Below are 24,983 nucleotides of genomic sequence, written 5' to 3'. Positions count from 1 at the left end.
GGACATCCTACTCCTGGTTTCAGTTCATGCCCTGATCTTAGGGTCCTGAGGTCAGGCCACATGCCAGGTTGTGCGCTCAGCACAGAGTCTGCTGAAGTTTCTCCCTCTCCCTCTGCCTCTCTCCTTGCTTGTTCTCTCCAAAATAAATAAATAAATCTTAAAAAAAAAAAACCTAGTATGATACCTGGCAATAGTAAATATATACTGAACAGTAATTATTTGTCTTGTGGACTTCAAACCATGAATCTCTCACACTTCAAAGCAGTTCCAAGTGCAGCATTCTGATTATAGTTTATTCCTGGTCAAGAGCAATTGATTCTGAAAAATATTTTACGTTAAATCAATTACCAAGCATTGATAATAATACTGACTTAAGAAATTATCACAGCTCATATTTGTAAGGCAACTATTATACTGCCTGCCATATAATAAGCTCTATAGAAATGTTTGACTAGGGACGCCTGAGTGGCTCAGTTGGTTGAGCGTCTGCCTTTGGCTCTGGTCGTGATCCCGGGGTCCTGGAAACGAGTCCCACATCAGGCTCCCTGCAAGGAGCCTGCTTCTCCCTCCTCTAGAGTCTCTGCCTCTCTCTCTGTGTGTCTCTCATGAATAAATAAATAAAATCTTAAAAAAAGAAAAGAAAAGAAGTGTTTGATTAAAAATAAATAGTATGAAAAAAAAATAAATAGTATGTATGTGACTTGGAAATACATTTTCTTTATCAATTTGTTTCTTCTAAGAAAAGGTCAAAGCTTTTTTAAATATTCCTTTAAAGTACCATTAACTCTAAAATAGTATTATGTATCTCATTCATAAATTAATTCACTTAACAAATATTTATTGAATAAATATATTCCAGGCCCTATGGTATCTCTCAAGGGAACTAAGACATGTAGAAAAATATTTATAATATAATTGCTATGTTCTACAAACTAGATTAAACCATAATATTAAGCTGTTTAGACCTTTCAGTTTTAATTTTCACTCCTCAATGGTACCAGGGATAACTTACAATGATAATTTAACAACCACAAAAGAAAATCAGTATGTTCATATTGGCCCTGAGGATCTAAAAAGTAACTGAGGAAATGGTTGAAAGCGTTCTTTATGGGTATGAAAATGTTTTGTTCCTCTTTATAGATTATGACAAGCTGCAAAGGACCCCTTCATGATGGACAGAAGATAGATATACAGAAATACTTCCCTCTTGAAAGCTGCCTGTACAATCTAAAACAATTAATCTTGCTGGAGCCAGTCAGCTCTAATGGTGCTTCCTGGAACAGGCCATTCATCAAACCCACCAATCCATCACACAGGGCCAGACACACTACTTGGCAGGTCTGCCACTCCTGCCACATGCCTAGATGCCTGGGAATCTGCGTAAGGCAGAGCAAGCCCTGAGAAGTTATTTATGTTTGTCTTTAAAGAGCAAATCTGAAGCTATTCATAAACAATGCTATTGATTCTAATGAAGACATCAACAAAAACTACCTCCTCTCTTGACACAAAGCTCATCTGTTTTGACAAATAAAAGTCTGACAATATGCCCTCCTCTCAAACTCAAAAGTCGAGGCATGACAGATCATTCTTGTCAGCATATGCACATTTTCTAATACCTCTCATTAAAAAAAAATAATAAAACCCTTATTAGAGTTGACATCCCCTGTAGCTACCATCCCATTCCTCTGATCTCTATTTTGAAAACTATTTCTTCTTGAATATTCTCCAGTCAGACTTTCATTACTCCACTGAAATTACTTATGTCAATGTCACCAACAACATACGTCTTGCCATGTCCAATAACTAAACTTTAGTCTCCTTCCTCTCTCTCTCAAATGTTTTCTTCACTTTGCTTCTAGAAAACCATGACTTTTCCTCCTACTTCATTGAACATTCCTTCCAAATCCCTTTTGCTGGTTTCTTGTCTTCTTTTTAACTGCTAGATGTTGATGTGCTCAAAAACTTAGTCCTCAGACTTTTCTTCTCTATACCTCCTCCCTAGGTGATCTCATCGGGTCTAATGGCTTTAAATACCATTAACATTCAACAGATTCCCACAGTTTGATAACTCCATCCTGTACCTCTCCTAAATTCCATATTTTTATATCCATTGCTTGTTTGATGATTCCACTTGAGTGCCTAAAAAGTATCTAAGCTTAAAACATCTAAACTATTGGTTGCCCCTCAAAACATAATTATCTCCTAGTCTTTCCCATCTCACTAAATGTGATATACACTGCCACTCATATCCAAAACCTTACAGTCACCTTTGACCCCTCTCTTGTCCTCACTAGTCCCTATGAAATCAGCCAAAAGCGCTGTCAACTTCAACTTTAAAAAATACATTCCAAGCCTGACTACTTCTCACCACATCAACTGTTACTGCCTTCATCCCAGCTCTCATCATGTCTCACTTTGACAACGTCAAGAGCCCCTTAACTGGTGTCCTCGCATTCTCTCTTGCCCTTCTTCAATATATGCTTCATTAAAATCTATTTTTAAAAAATATATATCTGTCTTTCTCTTGCTTAACATCGTTTAATTCCTACTGCACTGGAATCAATTCCAAATTCTTCACCGTGACCATGTGATCTGACCTCTTTGTCTCTAATATCATCTCTTTCCATTCTTCCCACTCTTTTTCAGTCTCACTGGCCTCCTTTCTGACCCTCAAATGTTTTTCTGACCTAGAAAATTGGAGTTTTTTACCTTTTCCCTAGACATGTTTTTCTCAGAGCAGCAATGTGAGTCTTTTCTCCTCATTTTATTTATCTGATCAAATTTCACTTTTTAGAAGATCTCAATCACTTTTCTTCCCTCCATCATTCTCTATGCCACTATCATGCTCTATTTTTCTTTATAGCTTTTATCTATAATTTATACTACACTTCTATATGTATTTAATTGTTTATTATCTATTTCCCTAATAAAATGTATGTTACATGAAGACAAGTATTTAATCTTTTATTCAACTTTATTTCCCCAGTTCTAAAACAGTACCCAGTGCATTTTAGGTGTTCAATAAATGATAAATTTTTTAAATTAAAGTACTGGGATAATAATCTAATAATAAGTTGTCTTCTTATTCTCAGATCCTTTGGTTCTAAGTCATTAAGCATTGTCTCTTGTTAGAAATACTAACGGAAAAAAAAAAGAAATACTAATGGTCTTTAATTTCTTATAAAGTGGATGTCTGGGAGAATATGGGTAAATGAGGAAGGAATTGGAATAAATATATTGTGAAGAAGCCACTCCAGGGAAAACTGGGAGGCAAGATAGAGGGAAGAGTATGAAATTCTCTGAAATTCAGTGGTGAGAGAATATATCTAGAAAAACTGAGGCTTCCAAGAGAACAACCAAATATTTATGATATAGAACTAGTAATGATCTTCCCTATATATAGCTTTTTAAACCAGATAAACACATCACTCTCCCCTGGACCAATGAAGATGAGCTATCAAAATATCTATGGATAGTTGCAATAATCAAATTAAATCCCTCCAGTCCTGAGCTTTTTTACCATCTGTTTTTTCATTGCTTTATAAACTACACCCACTTCTGAACTTCTAGTTTTGGAATCAAAGTCTCAGATCTTACTTTTGCAGCACCTATCATGATTGGTGTTTAAACAAGCCCCCCCACCTCATACCCCTGACTTGACTTAGGACTCCAGACCTCCAGAGCCCATGTCTTTGTGGGAGTCTTCTTGCCTTACCTCTGCCTCAAGAAGCCAAAACTTGACCCTCATCACTCAGGTGGCACTCATTGGGCCAGACATGATTGTCTTAAGAGAGAGAAATTCTGATAGATTGGGGCAAGGGGAACAAATTTCTAGATCAAAGAAATCTGAATTCTAAGTGAATATAATGAATTTATAAACCAATGATCAGTAGATTCAGTCAATTCAAGGTCTTTTTGCATTCTTTACACAGCATACTAATTAATTAAATGAAATAATGCATGTTAAGTGTTTAGTTCACTATTTAGCACATGCTGTGATGATTAGTACACTTTAGTAAACTGCCTTAGGAACAGAGAAGTAAGCAGGTTCAATTGATGAATTTAATCAGATTTTTTGAAGTGTGTTAAATAAGTCTGTTTTAAATATTTAATTGCTACTTACTTTTAATAAATGGATTACTCTTTTTCTCTGAAGATATCACTAGGTCTTTCTTTTTAAATGTGTTTTTAGTTTAAATACTTTATTATTTTTTGAAGATCTAATTGATTTTATTAAATGATTCATGAGTTGAGCAGCATCCAATTGAGCTAGTAGAGATCTAAGAACTTAATAAAATGAAAGTTTTTTTATTTGCTCATTTTCTATTTATCAAATACTTTATCTTTTGTTCTTTTGAGGTTTTTTTTTTGTTCTTTCAAGTTTTTATTTAAATTCTAGTTAGTTAACATATAGGGTAATATTGGTTTCAGGAGTAGAATTTAGTGATTCGTCACTTAGGTATAATATCCAGTGCTCATCACAATAAGTGCCCTCCTAACCCATCACCCATTTGGCCCATTTCCTGCCCACATTCCTCCATCAACTCTTAGTTTGCTCTCTATAGCTAAGAATCTCTTATGGTTTGCTTCCCTCTCTTTTTCCCCAATTCCCTTAGGTTCATCTGTTTTGTTTCTTAAATTCCACATATGAATGAAATCAGAGGGTATTTGTCTTTCTCTGATTGACTTATTTCACCAATATAATACATTCATTGCAAATGGCAAGATTTCCTTCTTTTTGATAACTAGGTAATATTCCTTTGCATACATACACCACATCTTTTTGATCCATTCATTAGTCAATGGACATTTGGGTTCTTTCCATAATTTGGCTACTGTTAATAATGCTGCCATAAACATTGGGGTGCATATGCCCCTTTGAATCAGTATTTTTGTATCCTTTGGGTAAATACCTAGTAGTGCAATTGCTGGGTTGTAGAGTATGAAAAGTTTTTATAGGAACGAGGGTGGGTGGAGCAAGAAAGTTGTTAGTAAAAGAAAAGATTGCTCCAGGCAATGTCACCTTCCCTTATGGGGAAGGGCAGGGGGTCTTATTAGGTAGCCTCATTTTCATTTGGGGGATGCAGAGGGTCCATGTGACAGATTACCCCATTGGTGTTGATCACTTAATTATATTTTGAAAGATTCTTCTAAACTAATATTTAGAGCATTTCTAGCATTTCTCTTAAGCAATTGTTTAAGGGGTGCCTGGGTGGCTCAGTTGGTTAAACATCTGCCTTTGACTCAGGTCATGATCCCAAGGCATCCTGGGATGAAACCCCAAGTCCACTTCCTGCTCACTGGGGAGTTTGCTTCTCCCTCTCCCCTTCCTCTGCTTGTGTTCTCTCTATATATCTCAAATAAATAAATAAAATCTTTTAAAAAAGAAACTGCTTAAGTTCTCTTTCAAGAGCTACAATAGAATGTTTAAATGGCATTGTAAAATTATTAGCTCTTAAATTTTGTCTTGGGAACATATCACACTATAATGGAAACATTAACATTATCCCAACCTCTGTGTACCAAATATTGTTTTACTAATAAGTAGATAATATATAAATAATAAGTGGAAAAGATAACAGACAATGTGCTAAATGAAAAGTTAGGCAATATATCTGCCATTCGTTCAACAAACATGTACTAATGTCTCATGGTTTAGTACTACCGGAAGTATCCTAAGTGAATTTGTCTCACAGAGAATACAATAAGCATGCAAGCAATGCAGTGGTAAACAGGACAGAAAAGATATTTGCTCTCATGGAGCTTATAGTTTAGTGGTGGGGGAAAGGCAGAGAACATGCAATAAAAAATTTAAAAATGAGTGAGATAATTTGAAAGATTAAATTACTTACCAATTACTTATCTTCCAAGCTTCATTGGTATAAGTGTTTTCATGAGGGGGAAAGATATGAATCCCACATTTCTTATTTTCCTTCTTGCTAAAACTGACAATTTTGTCAAGATCTTAAGATAATTGAGTAAAAAAGAGCACCTTCTCTAATTTATTCACCTTATTTGAAGCTTCTCTAGGTATAACTACTGATAACTATCAAGGTACCCATTTTCCAACTAAGACCATGATATGAAGGTCAAGGGGGGGTCCTGAAGTCTTCAGAACCTGAGGAAGTCTTTCTTGGTGGGTTGTGCTCTAGGGTTTTCTCTCAACTACTATAAACACCAGAAAGAGTCCTACCTCAATCTCAGACTACTACCCAGAGATTTCCCATTTGGTCCAGTCCCATAAAATGACTTGGGTAATCTAAAAAAAAAAAACTATCATACAAAATTTCTTCCAGATTTCATAGATAAGTAGTTTATCAATTACTAACGACTGAGACAGAAAACACTATTACTAGTATTCAAAGTCATTTGAAGAGGGAAAGTTTAATATAAAGATTTTAAACATAGTTTACTACAATAGGATAAAAAGAACACTAAAAAATACTCTAGGGCTGAGAGAGTACACCCAAAGAAGGAAAATATTACCCTCTAACTCCAGAACTCACTGGAGAATGTATTTTAGAAACCACTGAATGGCAGAGAATTTCACTGAGTTTCCCCAGGCCAGGTGGATCCATAATTGCTAGGTAATCAGGAAACACTCCTTTAGAGCACAAGTGAGCTAAAGTTGGTGGACAGGGAATCGTGGCCAGAACTGTCAAGCCAGAAAGACCTTCCAGGTGCAGGTGAGCTGAGGCTAGCAGGCAGGACACTAGATTGGAACTAACAAGCAGGAAATTCCCCTCCAAGGCACAAGTAACCTGCTGCTGTGAAGCTGATTGCTGGAGGCCCTACAAAACTCAGCTAGGAATCCACTTGTGGGGGTGCCTATAAAACTTGATAGGAAGGGGCGCCTAGGTGGCTCAGTCAGTTAAGCATCCAGATCTTGATTTTGGTTCAGGTCATGAACTCAGGGTCATGAGATCAAGCCCCATGTTGGGCTTTGCACTGGGTGTGGAGACTGCTTAAGATTCTTTCTCTCCCTCTCCCTCTGCCCCTCTACGCCTCCAAACACACACACACACACACACACACACACACACACACACACACACACAAACTTAATATGAAGCCATCCACAAGATTGTCAATGAAACTTAGTGGGAATGAGTACCACTGAATGTCTCCCACATGTATCACTGTCAGCCAGGCACAAAGGAACAAGAAGAAGCATCTGGGAGCACACTGGAACCAGGGATGGAATCCCATTCTTGTTGCAAAGTTCCTTCACATGCTCTCTATTGACAAAGTTTAACATCATGTTTAATGCAAAAGAGAAATGCTTTTAGGGTCCATCTAAATTATTGCAAAGCAGGCAATGAGTGGCAGATCAGGGGCTGTGGAGCAATAAACTATTAACATCACAGACCATGAGGCCATGTCTTTGGCTACTTGGTTTCCATGTGTACCCTTCTAACACATTTGAAGTCCATACAACAACTCTGTATTTCCACCTAGAAAAATTTAGCTATCTTATTTACAAGTGATGAAGTTCATGCCCTTTCCCCAAAGTGAATAGAGACATAATCCTAGCATTCTTTGTATCCATTGCTGGCTATATCAGTAATTCCTCAAATTCTGTCATAATTCAAACTGAATACGCCATTACTTAAAGACCAGATTATAAAGTTAACTTCTACTAACTAGTATATAAAATTAGAAGAAGAAAGAAGAAAATGGTTAGTATATGAAAATATTACAAGTAAAAAGAATATATAAAACTCCTTGTTTCTGCATTTGGCCATTAGAAGAAGAAAATGGTTAGTATATGAAAATATTACAAGTAAAAAGAATATATAAAACTCCTTGTTTCTGCATTTGGCCATTAGGCTACAGTTGATATCTATCATTTCTTTTGCTATCCACTCCATATTATTTCTCTCAGCCAGAACCTTAGCTGGTTAGGGTTCTTTAGCTGGTAGAGTTATCCAAACTTTTATTCCCAAAGGGTCTGAGTCCTCAATAACCCTACCTCTTTGTGATTGCTATAGTTTCCCAATGAATTTTACTATTGAGTATGAACGTATTAAGAGGCATCCCAGAGAATCCATTGAATTTCAGACATTGTCCTCCTTATTCCATTGTGTAGCAGCAACCCAATTTCTCCTTGATAATTTGAATCAATCACCTCAACCAGACCTATTTTTTCAGTGGAATAAGAAGCACAAAATGACCACATGACAGTCTCATCTTCCAATTCAATGGAATCATTACTATGCCTACAAATGGAAGCATTCTCCACCCCTGACCCCTTGCCTCCCATCCAACTGGGGACTAAGATCTACAAAGGAACATAGCTCAAAATTTTAAGGACAGGCAGCAAAACTTCTATGGGTAGGTTATGATGTGCTATTTTGAGGGGAGTACCACAAATCTATCTCTTGCTTCCCATATCCATGTATTTTGGCAATAGAAGAAACACTATCATATAATGGTCTCTGATTCAACATATATACTGAGTACTATAAAAAGAGAGCCCTATCCTTTCAGGGAAGTGTCTCCTAACTATACTATTACTGATTGGTCTAGTAAGCCATTTCACCTTTTAGTTAGGCCAGCCACTTCTGAGTAATGCAGGATGTGGTATAAGTCCATCAGCATGAGGCTATTGCTGAATTTCTTTTGCTTTCAAATGAGTCCCTTAACCAGACTTAACCTTGAAATAAGGTAATGAAGAGATCAAGTCATTCTGTTAGTCCAATGTTGGCAGAAGCATAACGGGCAAGAAAGGCAAATCTATATCTAAAATATGTCTATTCCAAGAGACAAATCTATTTATTCTTTGAGATGAAAGACATCCAATGTAATTAATCTCCTATCAAGGGTCTAACTGGAAACCTTGAGAACTGGTACCACCATATCAAGGGCTCAGTATTGGTCTCTGTTGTCAGAGAGTAGGCACTCAGCAGTAGTACTAACTAGCTCATCCCTGGTAAAGGTATGCCATGATGTTAAGATCCTATGTCTGATACCACGGCTACTTTGTGCATGAGCCCATTAATTAAGCAGGCACCTGGGTGGCTCAGTTGGTTGGGCATCTGACTCTTGCTGTCAGCTCAGGTTTTGATCATGGGGTCATGAGCTCAAGCCCTGCATTGGGCTTCACATTGGGCATGGAGCCTACTTAAAAAAATAAAATTAAAATAATAAACAAACAAACAAGCAATAGGGTACCTGGGGAAAAAAAAGCTGACCAACCTCCTGAGAACTTGTCATCTTCCATGCCTGGCTTTTTTTTTTTTTTTAAGATTTTATTTATTTATTCATGAGAATATACAGAGAGGAGAGAGAGAGAGACAAAGGCAGAGGGAGAAGCAGGCTCCAGGCAGGGAGCCTGACGTGGGACTCGATCCCAGGTCTCCAGGATCACACCCTGGGCGGAAGGCGGCGCTAAACCACTGAGCCACCGGGGCTGCCCTACGCCTGGCTTTTAAGATGGATGTAACATTGGAAATAAATATCTTCACATTCTAAGAAGTCCACTAGACCCCCTTGTTACCAATCTTCCTTTCCCATAGCTTGTTAAGTCCTGATCATCTAGCCAAACAATTAACAACTGCACCTGAATCACTGCATCTGTAATTCAGGCTATCTCTCACTCAAAACATAGTAGACAACCAAAATAATTAGGTTGGTGAAATGTTAATGATGCATACAAACTGGATTTCTACAAAGCAAATAACATTCCATCCTGAATACAGCTATGAGACTTCCTAGATTCATTTAGTCCTACCTGACTCCCGGGCCTTGTATACTTAATCAATGGATTCCTGGCAGCTGCCATTGTCAGTTTTTACTTAATGCTATTCTCTTAATCTTTCCCACAGTGAGGTCTGGATTTAGGCACACCTCTAAGGCTCCTGTCAGAGGAGAAAGCAAAGCAAATGTACCTCCTCCTGTCCAACTCAACCAGATCACGCTATGAGGTGTATGACCTGGATTTCCCCAAAAGATGGCCAAATGGCCAAGTAACACAACCCAGAAGAGCATTGACATTAGTGTCCATGGCAAGAATTTTGACCAGGAGTGATACAGGAACAGGTAAGAACTGACAAACTCTTTCCTTTCCTCCTGCTGATTATTCTAATGCACAGGAATTCCTGACATCATCTCAGAAGACATTCCCTATGACCAAGCAGCTGGCCATATGTGTTTTCTGAATCTGTAACTGAGTAGTTAACAAATGATTTTTTAAAGGAATTCTTCAGTCAAAGGCAGAGAGAGAATCTTTCTTTTTTTTTTTTTTTTTTTTTTTTTTAGATTTTATTTATTTATTTATTCATGAGAGACAGAGAGAGAGAGAGAGGCAGAGACACAGGCAGAGGGAGAAGCAGGCTCCGGGTCTCCAGGATCAAGCCCTGGGCTGAAGGTGGCGCTAAACTGCTGAGCCACCCAGGCTGCCCACAAATGATTTTTATTTGCTCTCCTTTCTCTTGATCTCATTTCCCGTTTTCCTTCACTCTTATTAACTGGGGTTGTATTCTCCAGGAAAGCATTAGCACATCAGCTTTGTCTCAAGCTCTGTTTTCTAGGTAAAGTGGGCTAATATACATCATAATACTATAAGGGATTTTTTTAAAGAGAAATCATGGTTGTTTTGTAATGTTCTTAATGTATTTTTCCTGTTTTCTCTGTTGTATTGAAGTTCCATAAATTAATTTTATTTAATATATGGCCATCAAAATTACTTTGGAATCTCATTCCATAATTTATTTCAAGTTTTAAGTTGTATAATTTCTAAATTATAGCATATCTTTCCATCAGAGGTTTAGTGAGCTACGAGAAAAGGAAGGAATTCAGAAAAATCTCAGTTAAACAACACGGATTATTATATTTTTTTACTCAGAAAATTGATTTTAACAGCCAAAATAATGGCTTTTATGGCATTTACCAAACAACTGCTCTTCATCAGTATTCCCAGTAGCCCTACCCACTGGTATTTATTGGATGGCTAAAGACAATGCTGAAATTGTGCTTCTTTTGGCCAACAAATGGAAAACCCAGATGCCAAGGTGAACAAAGATTTGTTCTTTGGTAGTAGCTATAGCAGCTGTCTATTTGGCATTCCTTACAAAGCTTTGAAGTTGCCTGGGATACAGGCTTCCTAAAGTGGGATTCTGTAGAGTCTTTAAAAAAATGTGTTTTGTTTGTTTTTTGTTGTTTTTGTTTTTGTCTTTTTTAGTACAAAGACCATATAGCCATTAAATTCACCATATAGCTTCTATCCAACATATATATATGATGAATTTATTTGCTGATCTGTGGAAACTGGACAGACATATAATGAATAATCCAAATTATAGCACCAAATGAACTATACATATTCTGTTATGATGAGGAAAATGAGACCTATATATGAAGTCTATATAGAAGTAAAGATTTAAGGATCACTCTTGAACCAGCTTTTATGCAATGCTTAAACCTAAGTTTCTGGTTTCACTAATCTTCAATAATTGTAAAACTTCTCTCAATAATTGCTAGCAGCTTCATAAGTAAATAGAAATCAACATAATATACTCCTAGCTAAAACACTGTCAGAATGAAGCAGATTGTCTAGTAAGTAAAAAATATAGGTGATAGGTGATAGTGCTTCAATGATTGAAGCCGATACTCAAAATGGGTGAAATATAAATTATATTTATTTACATATATATGTGTATGTGCATATATATATAGTGTATGGTATATAAGTATACTGTAATACAGCTGTTTTTTTTTTTTAAAGAAAAAAATTACAGGTGATTGTCAAGAAAAGAGTACCTTCCTCCGAAGCCCTGAAATTCTACATCCGTTCCCTAACCACTTAAAACTAGCTGTCTCCAGAAATCTACATTTGCATAGTTGGATGAGCAGCTGAATGTGACTGTTCAGCCTACTTACTGTGTGCCTTAACACCATCCTTATAACTTGGAAGTAATCACTAGAACCATCGTGTCATTAACCTCCATTGCTGATTAGATGTCCCTCTGGTATCTGGTACATTTTATCTATAAGTAAAAAGCTCATTTACATGACCCTATTTAGGTACCTTAAGTCTCATCATTTTTGATCAGCGCAATATACTAATAGCCATTCCTTTCATAAAGAATGTTGCATGTACCCTAAGAAAACGGAAATACTGAGGCAGACAGATTGATGGTATTTTATATTGAAGAAACAGACATTTGAACGTTTGCCAGGCTTTGAGGAAGGGTCAGCCAGAGCCCTGCAAAAGGAGGCAGTTTGCCCATCTTCCTGTCAATAGCACTTAGCACACTGAGCTGTTTTATCAGACAGATGGCAGACCATCGACCATCACGACCAATACAGTGTTGCTACTTGTACAGACATGGCTCTGTTTGTGTGGCCCTTTACAACTCTGCTGCATAGTCTATGTTCCCAGTGGCAGAAAGGGAACTTCAATAGGGTTTTGAATACTTCAGCTTTAACTGAAGAATTCTGATAGTGTTATTGGTATCTATGATACAATTAAAATTTTATGGTCTCAAAGAATGTTCTTCAAATTTAAACATTTAAAATATAAATCATCCTTCAGGTTGATGCACAATTTCTTCAGAATTTAAAGGTCAGTTTTAAAATGAAATTTAGATTGACCCTCAGGGAAGAAAAATATATTTTGTCGATGATTAAACTGTTAGAGAAACTTTTATTTATGCGTTTATTTTTAGTTTTTTAAGATTTCTAATTTTTAAAGTAATCTCTACACCCAATTCAAAGGGCTCACATTTACAACCCCAAGATCAAGAGTCACATGCTGTACAAACTGAGGCAGCCAGGCATCCCCCGCCCCTTTTCTTTTGAAAGCCTTTTAAAGTTAGGTAAAGATTTATGATTATCTTTTTTTAAAAAATTTATTTATTTATTTTAGAGAGGTGGAGGTGGGGGGAGGGAAAAGGAGAGTCTTAAGCAGACTGCACTGAGTGTGGAGCCTGACATCTGGCTGCCAAAACCACCTGAGCCAAAACCAAGAGGTAGGTGCTCAACCGACTGTGCCACCCAGGTGCACCTGATTTTTATCTTAAGCATACTTACATTCATAGACTACAGTCCCCAAAATATATACTTTTCAATTTTTATGACAATTAAAAACCCAAGAACATGTGAAATGGTGGTCAGTAGAATGTAATATTTATATCTGGACTCCTTTTGAAGTTGAGAAACAAATAGAAGTTTGTAAGAAGAAGTTAAAAATACCTATAAGAATTTTGTCAATGTTTTCTCTGCATTGGATAGAACAAATACAAAATGTTAACCAAGAAAAGATCCATTTTTATAAGATTTGTATAGTTTTGACAAGTATGTTGTGAAATTAATCTATAAGAAGTATTTAACAATAAGAATAAAAACTAAGGATACTAGAAACATCCTCTTTGCATAAATGTTAGTATTTCTGGAAAGAGAAAAAATTTAAACGGTTAGAAGTATTGGATAGGAGACTTCTTCCTTTAGACAAACACTTCATAACTGTAGTCCTATTTCTAAATGATGGGACTCTGATCTCTCTATATGATCCAAGTTATACATTTATTTCTTTACATTCAGATAAATCATGAATATAGGGATACACTTCAGGTTTTGCAAACAATGTGTGATAAAATTGTTAGCCTAGAATTATTTGCCCTAAATTGTCAAAAACTATCCTAGCACCAACAACAACAAAAGGGAATTCTTCACTCTACATTAGGTTCACATTTAAAAGAGGAAAACACCATTCTTTGTCAACCTAGCATAATCTATTCGAAAGGATTAAGAAGATAGTGGACAGGTAAATACCTGTTATGTGAAGTCACAGAAGCAGCCATTGGATCAATTTCTATAGATAATTGGTTTGGTATGAGTATTTGCTTACATAGACTGGATTCAGAATTTTTTTTTTTTCTTTTCAAGCTGAAGCTGTTTTCATTCACACTTGGGGTCCTCCATCTGTCGATAAAGCCTGTTAGCTCACCACCTTACTGGCTCTGAGGTGCTAGTTTTCCATCTGGTAAAGACCTAAAGAGAACCCCAGAGTCAGGGAAGCGTGAATCCTATGGGTGCTCTCAACTGTAAGGCTTAGGTCCCCCAAAAGATGGGGTCTGAGAATTGGCACCTATTTAGAAGCAATACAGTCTGAACACCTTCATGGCTTCTCCCTTATCAGAAAAGATACCTGGTAGTTCAGGCAAAACACAGAATTAAACTGATTATAAAAAACCAGCCTCTGGTGCCCTCCCACTTCTTTCCTTGTTCCTTTCTCCTTTCATAGTTAACATTTCACTATTCACTAATGTAATATACAGTAGATGTTGACATACTGTTTCACAGTGCTATGTGATACATTAATATAGTTAGAAAATAAGGATAAAAGAAAAATAATGGCTGGGAAAAAAGATGACTGAAAAGTATTTCTCAAAAATATATGCTTTAAGATCTTATACTTTCAGTAGAGGTGAGTCATAAACAGAACACTGAGTACCTTAGTAGCTTGCTCAGAGAGAAGTTGATTAATGGCATTCATAAGATTAAAAAAAAAAACCTACTCAATTGATTTGAAAAAAATCAGATATTCCTGGCACTGAGATTTGAAAGAATTTTTTCTCATGGACTCTCATTAAAAGGACACTGCCTGATATAGACAGTAAATCCTTAATGATATCCATTCAGTAACTGCAACAGATTCCATGGGGCCACTTCTAATAATGACCTTCAGTAAACTAATAGCAAAGCTTTGAGATATAGTTCAACAAAAGCAAAACATTTTGAAAACTAAATTCACAGTTTTCTATTGTCTTCATTAACCCCAAAATAAATGTCAGTGAGTTCTAATTTATGCTGCCTGGAAAGTATCTGGATTGTAGCTCTTTTTCTAGGCCAGTTAAATATAGACCCATATGCCCTGGTAACCATCCATCCTAGGAGTAATCAGGGTTGACATCGTTTTAGGAAATGTGACGACTAACAGGACATGTGCTTAAATAGAAAGCTATGGGATTTCTTGGGAGTGGGTGATGGGGCAAGGGAATAGCCACTTATAGGAACAAAACTTTCCTAAAATAATAAAAATTCTGGGTCTAACCCAGACCGAAGGAGATCTGTCTATCTATCATCTATCTATCTATCTATCTATCTATCTATCTATCTATCTATCTATCATCTATGTATCTATCTACCTATCTGTCTACCTATGGAGAGACATATTTGCAATCAAAGCCCTGACTTTCTACAGCAAAAGATAAAAATATCCTGGAAAGATTTTAAAGAAATCATCACTTGACACAAACATTAATTTATTAGTTTTGTGATCTTTTCTTTTCTGGAAAAGTTTTCCTGAAACGAACTAGCTCTTTTTGACACAGGAGGTCTCTGTTCTCTTTATCTTTTCTCTGCTCTGTGTTCTGTGTTGGCTTTAGGTGGAATTCCACCTCAGTTGGAAGTTCTCATTCTAGTGACAAGATGCTCACCAATAACCCCAGGAATATATTCTCCCAATTAAAAGAGTATATATCTCCCTTAGTAGTAATAGTAAATGTCTTGGGCATAAATCTTACTGGCCCAGCTTAAATCAAATGTCCATCATGAGCCTATCACAACAGTCAGATGGATAAAATATACTTAGCCAGTTCCACCTCATGTGCCTATGCTTGAAATAGAAAGAGAGGGGAAAGGTAGTTCCATCCAAATGTCTTAGAGCAGAGGTCAGCAAACTATGTCCCACAAGTCAGCTACCTGGTTTGGTGAATAAACCAAACATAGTCATGCTTACTTGTTCATGTACTATGTCTGCTCTTATGCTACAATGGCAGAGTTGAGTAACTGCAACAGAGACCATATAATCTGTAAAACCCATTTACTAAAAAAACACAAAAACATCTATTTACTATCAGACCATTTAAGAAAGTTTGCTAACTCCTCACATGGATCAGAAAATGGTAAAGAGTAATTCTCAAAAGAAAACCAAGGAATATATATATATCCCAGGGTATGTATGTACCTATGTACACATAGGTATGTATGTATGTATATATACACACACACACACTGTCCTACTTACTTTAAATATTCTTGTCTCATTTAATCCTCACCATCAACTCTGTGAGATAAGTATTATGATCACCATTTTACAGATGAAGCTCAAAGAGGGTAAGGATCTTGCCTTAGCCATAAAAGTTACAGAGGTAGAGCTAGCATCTGAATCCATGCTCCCTCTCTTTTTAAAAAAATATTTTATTTATTTATTCATGAGAGACACACAGAGAGAGGCAGAGACATAGGCAGAGAGAGAAGCAGACTCCATGCAGGGAGCCTGATGGGGGACTTGATCCTGGGACTCCAGGATCATGACCTGAGGTGGAGGCAGACACTCAACCACTGAGCCACCCACCAGGCATGTTCCCTCTCGACACAGGTGACAACTGTCTTCCCTGGGAAAAACAAAAAACAATCCATGGTGAGATGAACAGAGTATGAATCAATCCATACTGAGCCACCCATACTCAATCCATACTGAGCCACCCACCAGGCATGTTCCTTCTCAACACAGGTGACAACTGTCTTCCCTGGGAAAAACAAAAAATAATCCATGGTGAGATGAACAGAGTATGAATCAATCCAGTGTTGATTATCCTGCTGCTATGCTCCGTTACTGATCCATGGCAGTTGTCAGTATCCAAAGAACCTTGGGGCTCTCAGGTATTATACAAAAGTCTCTCTAACAGATGTTATCCTCGAGAACAAATTCTCATTTCATAGGATATGTCAGAAGGATTTGGGTGTTTATATGAGTCATCTGGCTCATAATTTAGTAGTCCTCTGTACCAGTAAATAGAGGACAACAGAGGGGCTGAAAAACTGGATTCTTTTCCTGACTTTGCCAGGTACATGCTACACAAATGTCAAATCCAACTATTTTTGACGTAAATATTTTCATCTTATGAATGAAACTTCATAAGCTTCTGAAGCATGCTGATAAACACATAGTAAAGAAACCTGAATAGGTGTAGGAAGAACATTATGCGTTTCAATGTATCACAGAACAATTTTAGAAAATATACCTAGGAGAATTGTGGAAAATTGAATAGCTGCTTTGGAGCTAAAGGGAAATTTTCAAATGCATGATCACTATTTAGTGGTTTTTTACAAGTCATTTTTTATTACGGAAAATTTCAAACTTACACAAAGTAGAGAAGCATTGTTTATGTCATTTATCCTATCCTAGCTTAAACAATTATCAACATTTGTCTAATCTTGTTTTACAGGCAGCCCTGGTGGCTCAGCGGTTTAGTGCCACCTTCAGTCCAGGGCGTGATCCTGGAGACCCGGGATCGAGCCTGCTTTTCCCTCTGCCTGTGTCTCTGTCTCTCTCTCTCTCTCTCTGTGTCTCTCATGAATAAATAAATAAAATCTTAAAAAAATAATAATAATAATCTTGTTTTACCTAGCCTTAACAATACCCACCCCCCACTGGATTATGTTAAAACAAACTTCACACAGCATATTACTTCATCTAAAAATTCTTCAAAATGTATTTCTAAAAGATAATAACTATTAAAAAACATAATCACAACAGCATTAACCTATCTGAAAAAACAAATGATAAATTATTAGTGTCACTAAATAGCCACTTATTGTTCAAATATCCCTGATTATGTCATATATATGTATTACATACATCGATACATGTGATTTGTCCTAGAAAATATTTTATATTCAGGACTTAGTTGAATGCATCTCCATGGTGTTACTTAACACATTCTTTTTTGCCTTGTATTTCCTATAAACTGGTAAGGGATGTAAACGCTTGATCAGATTTAGGTTTAATTATTTTTTGGCAATAATAAATTATAAAAATCATGTGTTTTATCTCCCTATTGCATCTCATTAGAAGGCACATTATCTGATTATCTGTTTTTTTATAACGTTAAAGGTTGATTAATTGGTTCAGATGTTAATCAACCTGACTCATCCACTAAAAAGTGTGGGATATGGGTGCATATAAACCTCCAAAAAACAAGCTGACACAGTTTCAAAAACAAACAAAAAATTTTTTGGAAAACACAACTTCCCTACTACTAGCTGTGGTTTACAATCTTCAGACACGGGATTTAGCCACAAATATTCTCAAATGAGGGGTTAAAAAAAAAAAAACCCTAAAGTCCCACACTGTGAACTGGGAAGGCAACTTCTCTGGAATACCCTTAATAGAATTGTGGAAAAAATAAAGTTCAGTACCAGTAACTTCTCCATTAGCAAGTCCTTCTATGATCCCAATACTCTCCCCCATTGTTTCACCGAAAGAAAGTTGCTAATTTTATTTAGTTATAAAATGAGTTCTATGCCAGACCAACAGGCGGCTTCTTTTTCTAGAGTGATCTGCCATATCCAACATTTAGCTTCCCTTGCAAAAGTATCCAAGGAACAAGTTACACTAGTGGCCTCAATTGCTTTCTACATCAGTCTGTTGAAATCATTTCTGGAATATTTAATATACATTGTACGTTATGCTAAGTTGTGACAAAACAGGCACAATCCTACCCTCTCAACATGCTTCAGAAAATATACATATAGAAATTTAAAAAGAATTAGAATATAGAAAGTGTTGCTAAGAAAGTAGAGAATGCTATAATACACTATGGGAATCTCTGCTACAATTTTGGGTGTCAGGGAAGTTTTTTGGGGATATCTAATTCCTGAACATTTTGGAGGAGTATTAGTAATGTTTTACTGGATTTTCCAATATTAAATCTAGTACTGTTATCATAGCTACCATACAACTCCCACCACTAAAAACCTTTTTTTGTTTGTTTGTTTAAGAATTTGGAATTCTTTATTTTATTTTGATATGATTTGTATATATCAATATATACTGATATTGAGGTCTAGGCAGCACTCAATATATATTTCAATGTATCTAGTGAAATTGACTCTTTTTGGTGTACAGTTCTATTAATTTTGATAAGCTCATACAGTTTTGGGTGTACAATTTAATGATTCAACACTTACATACAACACCTGGTGCTCATCATAAGTGCATTCCTTAATCCCCATCACCCAGTTCACCCATCCCCACATCCACCACCCCTCTGATAACCATCAATGTTATCTATAGTTAAGAGTCCATTTCTTAGTTTGTCTCTCTCTCTTTTTTCTTTCCTCTCATGATCATTTGTTTTGTTTGTTTTGTTTCTTAATTCCACACATGAGTGAAATCACATGGTATTTATTTGTCTTTCTCTGACTGACTTATTTCATTTAGCATTATCCTTTCTAGCATCATCCGTGTCATTGTAAATATTTCATTCTTTTTTATGGCTGAGCTATATTCCATTGTATATATATACATCACATCTTTTTTTTAATGCACTATATTTATTTTATTTTTTTTCAAATATTGCTATGATTTTTTTAAAGTTTTAATTTAAACTCCAGTTTATTTTTTTAATAAATTTATTTTTATTGCTGTTTGATTTGTCAACATACAGAATAACACCCAGTGCTCATCCCGTCAAGTGCCCCCCTCAGTACCCGTCACCCAGTCACCCCCACCCCCCCGCCCACCTCCCCTTCCACCACCCCTAGTTCGTTTTCCAGAGTTAGGAGCCTTTCATGTTCTGTCTCCCTTTCTGATATTTCCCACTTATTTTTTCTCCTTTCCCCCTTATTCCCTTTCACTATTTTTTATATTCCCCCAAATGAATGAGACTATATAATGTTTGTCCTTCTCCGATTGACCTATTTCACTCAGCATCATACCCTCCAGTTCCATCCACGTCGAAGCAAATGGTGGGTATTTGTCGTTTCTAATGGCTGAGGAATATTCCATTGTATACATAAACCACATCTTCTTCATCCATTCATTCATCTTTCAATGGACACCGAGGCTCCTTCCACAGTTTGGCTATTGTGGACATTGCTGCTAGAAACATCGGGTGCAGGTGTCCCGGCTTTTCACTGCATTTGTATCTTTGGGGTAAATCCCCAGCAGTGCAATTGCTGGGTCGTAGGGCAGGTCTATTTTTAACTCTTCAAAGAACCTCCACACAGTTTCCCAGAGTGGCTGCACCAGTTCACATTCCCACCAACAGTGTAAGAGGGTTCCCCTTTCTGCGCATCCTCTCCAACGTTTGTGGTTTCCTGCCTTGTTAATTTTCCCCATTCTCACTGGTGTGAGGTGGTATCTCATTGTGGTTTTGATTTCTATTTCCCTGATGGCAAGTGATGCGGAGCATTTTCTCATGTGCGTGTTGGCCATGTCTATGTCTTCTTCTGTGAGATTTCTCTTCATGGCTTTTGCCCATTTCATGATTGGATTGTTTCTTTGCTATTGAGTTTAATAACTTCTTTATAGATCTTGGATAAACCCCCTGTTTCTGATTCTTTCTTTTGAGGTGAGGTTTTCCTTCTAGTCATTTTGCTCAGTGCAGAGTGGCCAAAAACAAGTTATACTGGGAAAAGGAGAAAAAGAAGAGAAAGAAGGAAAGAAAAAGAAAAAAAAGAAGAGAGAAAAAAAGAAAGAGAGGAAAAGAAAAAAAGAAAAAAGGGGGAGGGGAAGAAAACAAATCAAAAAACAAAAAACAAGGGGGAGTATCCTCTGATTCTGTATCCTGTAAGTCCCTTGACTTCCCCTGGAACTTTCCAGTGCTGCTTGGTCAATAACTTGTTTTTCCCCTGTCCCTCTAGCTGGTCTTCTGGGGGAGGGGCCTGCTGTGCTGATTCTCAGGTGTCAGCACTTAGGGGAGCTGCTCAGCCCCCTGCCTGGTGCAGGGCTCAGTGGGGGTTGTTTAAGCTGCTTATCCTGTGAGGCCACTGTGAGGCTCAGTGGGGGTTATTTACCCCGTGAGGCCCCAGGAGGAACAACAAGTGGCGGCGGCCAGCGCTGGAGCCCTGGAGTCAGCTCCTGCAGTAGCTCCAGAGCTCTCCGTCTGCAGGGCCTGGAGACTCCGGGGCGGGGCCACTGATCTGCTCATCTAGGGGCCGCTGGCTGCAGGAGTGTCCTCGCTGTCCTGGGCTCTACAGGCCTCTGCCTGTCCCGGGGGGAGGCCGGATCCTGGTCTGTGTCCCGGCGCCCTGTGCTCCCGGGGCCTGTGCTGGTGGATTCGCGCTCCCGCCCCGCAGCCCCCTCCGCGGAGCCGCCCCCGAGCCCCCCGAGCTGCTCCCCCCCCGCAGCCCCCTCCGCGGAGCCGCCCCCGAGCCCCCAGAGCTGCTCCGGGTCCCGCCGTGCGCGCTGCAGCCCTTAGGGAGCTCGGCGCACTCTCCCGGGGCGCAGGTGCCTGTTAGTGTCCCCGGGAGCCCGAGGGCATCCCCGCCCTCCTGGGTCCTGCTCCACCTCCCCGCGAGCCCCTTTTCGCCCGGGAAGGTCGGTGCAGCTCCTGCTCCTCCGGGACGGGGCTCTCCTGTCCTGGGGACACTCGCCCCGGCCTCAGCCCGGCTCCTCGCGGGGCCCCTCCCCCTTGGAGGCCTTTTGTGTCTTTATTTCTTTTTCCCCGTCTTCCTACCTGGATAGAAGCGCGAACTCTTCTCACTGTAGCATTCCAGCTGGTCTCTCTTTAAATCTCAGGCCGAATTCGTAGGTTTTCAGGATGATCTGAAGGTTATCTAGGTAATTTGGTGGGGACAGGTGACTTGGGGACCCTACTCTTCCGCCATCTTTCCCACATCATTTTTTAAAAAAGATTTATTTATTTATTTATTCATGAGAGACCCAGAGAGAGAGAGAGAGAGAGAGAGAGAGAGAGGGAGAAGCAAGCTCCATGCAGGGAGCCTAATGTGGGACTCGATCCTGGATCAGGGGATCACACCCTGAGCCGGAGGCAGACGCTCAACTGCTGAGCCACCCAGGCATCCCTGCACCACATCTTCTTTATCCATTCATCAGTAAGTTAATGGACGTTTGGACTCTTTCCATAATTTGGCGCTTGTAGCTGTCACTGAGCTTGTACAGTCATGTAGCCACCACCACAAAGGTTTTAACAAAATTTGTTTAGCCACTTAGACTTATTTCCTTCCCCATCCCCACTCCCTATCCCTGTAATTTAGCCTTTACCAGAATGGAACATATGTTGAGTAATACAGTATGTAACTTTTGAGTCTGGATTCTTTCACTTAGCATGATTCATTGAAATTCATTCATGTTTTTATTCCTTTGTATTGCCGAATAGTACTTCATACATAGATGTACCACTGTTGTTTTATCCATTCACCAATGAACATTTAGATTGTTTTCAAATTTTTGGCAATTATGAATAAAGTTACTATAAATGTTCATGTATAGGGTTTTGGGTGAACATAAGTTTTCCTTTCTCTAGGGTAAATAGGAGTGAGATTACTGGGTTATATGGTAAGTATATGTTTGATTAACCAAATAAGAAACTACCAAACTGTTTTCAAAAATGGCTGCACCATTTCACAGTCTCATCAGCAATGTATAAGAGTTCTAGTTACTTCACTTCTTTGTCAGCACTTGGTATTGTTTTGATTTCAGGCATTCTAGTGGATGTGGAGTACTATCTCATTATGCTTTCAATTTGCATTTCCCTAATGGCTAATTATTTTGAACATCTTTTCATGTGCTTGCCATACGCTTAACTGCCATCTTTATATATTTTTCAGTGAACTCTCATCTTAAATCATCTGCCCATCTTTTGTTCTGGGTATTTATTTTCTTAATAAGTATTGAGACCTCTTTATATAGTCTGAATACATGTCTTTTATCAGATACATGATTTACAAACATTTTCTCCTAATCTTTGGGTTGTCCTTTCCTTCTATTAACAGTGTCTTTTACACAGCAGATACTTTGTTTTTTATGAGATCCAATATATCAATATTTTCTGATATGGATTGTACTTCTGGTATTATATGTAAGAAATCTTTGCCTTACTTCAGAGAACAATGTGTTTCTCTTATGTTTTTTCCTAAAAAAATTATACTTTGGTTTTACATTTAATCTATGATGTATTCTGCATTAATTTTTTGTATAGTGTGAAAAATGGATTGATACACTGTTTTTCTTGCCTATGGACACCTAATTATTGCAGCATCATTTGCTAATAAGACTGTCCCCATTGAATAACTTTTACTTTTTCATTAAAAAATCAATTGAGTATATATGTCTGGGTTGATTTATGAACTATTAGATCTATGTATCTATCCTTTAAAGTAGATCCTAAATTATCTGTTATATGAGGAAATGAACTTCACCAAAGTGAAACCTTGTTATATAAAGAATTGAGGGGGACGCCTGTGTGGCTCAGCAGTTGAGCATCTGCCTTTGGGTCAGGGTGTGATCCCGGGGTCCTGGGATCAAGTCCCACATCAGGCTCCTTGCACGGAGCCTGCTTCTCCCTCTGCCTGTGTCTCAGCCCCTCTCTCTCTCTCTGTCTCTCATGAATAAATAAATAAATCTTAAAAAAAGAATTGAGGGAACTGGCAGTGCTCTGTCTGAATAATCAATGAATCAATGTCCACTCCTACCCATGGTATGATATTTGTCTCACTTAAGAATTCCACACCCAACTTGTTAGTGTGATGTCAAATTGTTTCTTGAGAGACCCACTCACACTCTCAAACTAATTTATGTCAAATACTAGAGCAATTTGAAATTGACTTCTGTGTGCTTGTTCTATTCTTCCCATCAACATCAAAACATTCTCAAATATCTCCTATTTAAAACATACAAGTAGTCCCTCTCCACTTACACTTTTTCTCTCATTGAAAGATTGCCTATATTCTTTCTTCCTACTCGATCCTAAATCTAACCCTTATCACTTCATTGAAACAATGTTTTCACGGTGCCTAGGCGACTCAGTAAGTTAAGTATCTAATTGATTTCAGCTCAGATCATGATCTCAGGGTCATGAGATCAAACCCCACATCAGGATCCACACTCAGCACAGAGTCTGCTTAAGATTCTCTGTCTCTTCCTCCCTCTATGCCCCTCCCATGCTTAATCTCTAAGAAAAAAAAAGATAGATAAAAAAGATAAAAGAAACAATACTTCTAAAGTCACCAGTGAAATACATGTTGCCATCCATAGCTGATGCATGATACTCAGTTCTTCTCAAGTGAGCTCTAGGCTGCACTCAACATCTCATTCTTCATGCAACATTCTCTATCTTTGGTTTCTGTGATATTCACTATTCATAACCCTCTTGTCCTTCTCCATCTCCTTTGGCTGATGGTTGGCTCCCCAAATCCATTCTCTGCTTCTTCAGGGGAAATAAAATTTTAGCTGGGCACATGGCCACTAAAACCTCCATTATGGCTTGGTCTGTGCCTAAGTCAAGCAAAAAGATGTCTGCAACTTTCATGTCATTTTCTTAAAAGGGAGTCCTAACCTCTATTCCATTTCTTTCCTCATTTGTGAATGAAAATCTAGTGAAGAGCTAAGGTAGCATACCTGAAGGAGTGACAGGGCTACAGTATTGACCCTGGGTCCATGACCAATCCCATGGAGCAGAGCTGCTCATGCATCCTGATTGCCTGCTCTCCTTGGACAGTTTGTCCAAAGAAATTCATTTCTATCTTGTTTCAATCATCATATTTTTTGTCATTCTTTATTGTCAGTTTACCCCACATCTAATAAAGGAAAATTCTGATACCTAATAGTTGTTTTTTTTTTAACGATTTATTTATTTATTTGTGAGGGAGAGTACATGCATGTACATGAGTGGGGGAAGAGGCAGAGGGAGAGAATCTCAAGCAGACTTCCCACTGAACATGGAGCCAGATACAAGGCTTGATCTCATGACCCATAAGATCATTTTTATTTTTTATTTTTTTAAATTTTTTAATATATATATTTCTTTTATGAAATTCGATTTGCCAACATATAGTATAACACCCAGTGCTCATCCCATCAGGTGCCCCCCTCAGTGCCCATCACCCAGTCACCCCATCCCCCTGCCTACCTCCCCTTCCACTACCCCTTGTTTGTTTCCCAGAGTTAGGAGTCTCTCATATTCTGTCATCCTCTCTAATTTTTCCGTCTCATTTTCTCTCCTTTCCCC

At 38.0% G+C, this 24,983-nt stretch overlaps 1 long non-coding RNA gene across 3 annotated transcripts in view; it reads right to left on the bottom strand.

Moving 5' to 3' along the window:
- Positions 1–19,554: 19,554 nt before the first annotated feature.
- Positions 19,555–24,983, bottom strand: part of LOC144304161 (uncharacterized) — a 97,620-nt gene continuing 92,191 nt past the window's right edge. For all 3 annotated transcript variants that reach the window (XR_013371117.1, XR_013371118.1, XR_013371119.1), the window contains 2 exons: positions 21,471–21,570; positions 19,555–20,420 (listed from right to left, as the gene is read on the bottom strand). This is a non-coding gene — a long non-coding RNA (uncharacterized LOC144304161). The remainder of the gene's footprint in view (positions 20,421–21,470; positions 21,571–24,983) is intronic.

The sequence above is a fragment of the Canis aureus genome, chromosome 33 (genome assembly GCF_053574225.1).
Source record: "Canis aureus isolate CA01 chromosome 33, VMU_Caureus_v.1.0, whole genome shotgun sequence".
Lineage (NCBI taxonomy): Eukaryota > Metazoa > Chordata > Mammalia > Carnivora > Canidae > Canis > Canis aureus.
The sequence above is the reverse complement of the archived record's forward strand: the minus strand, read 5'-3'. Positions and strand labels throughout refer to the sequence as shown.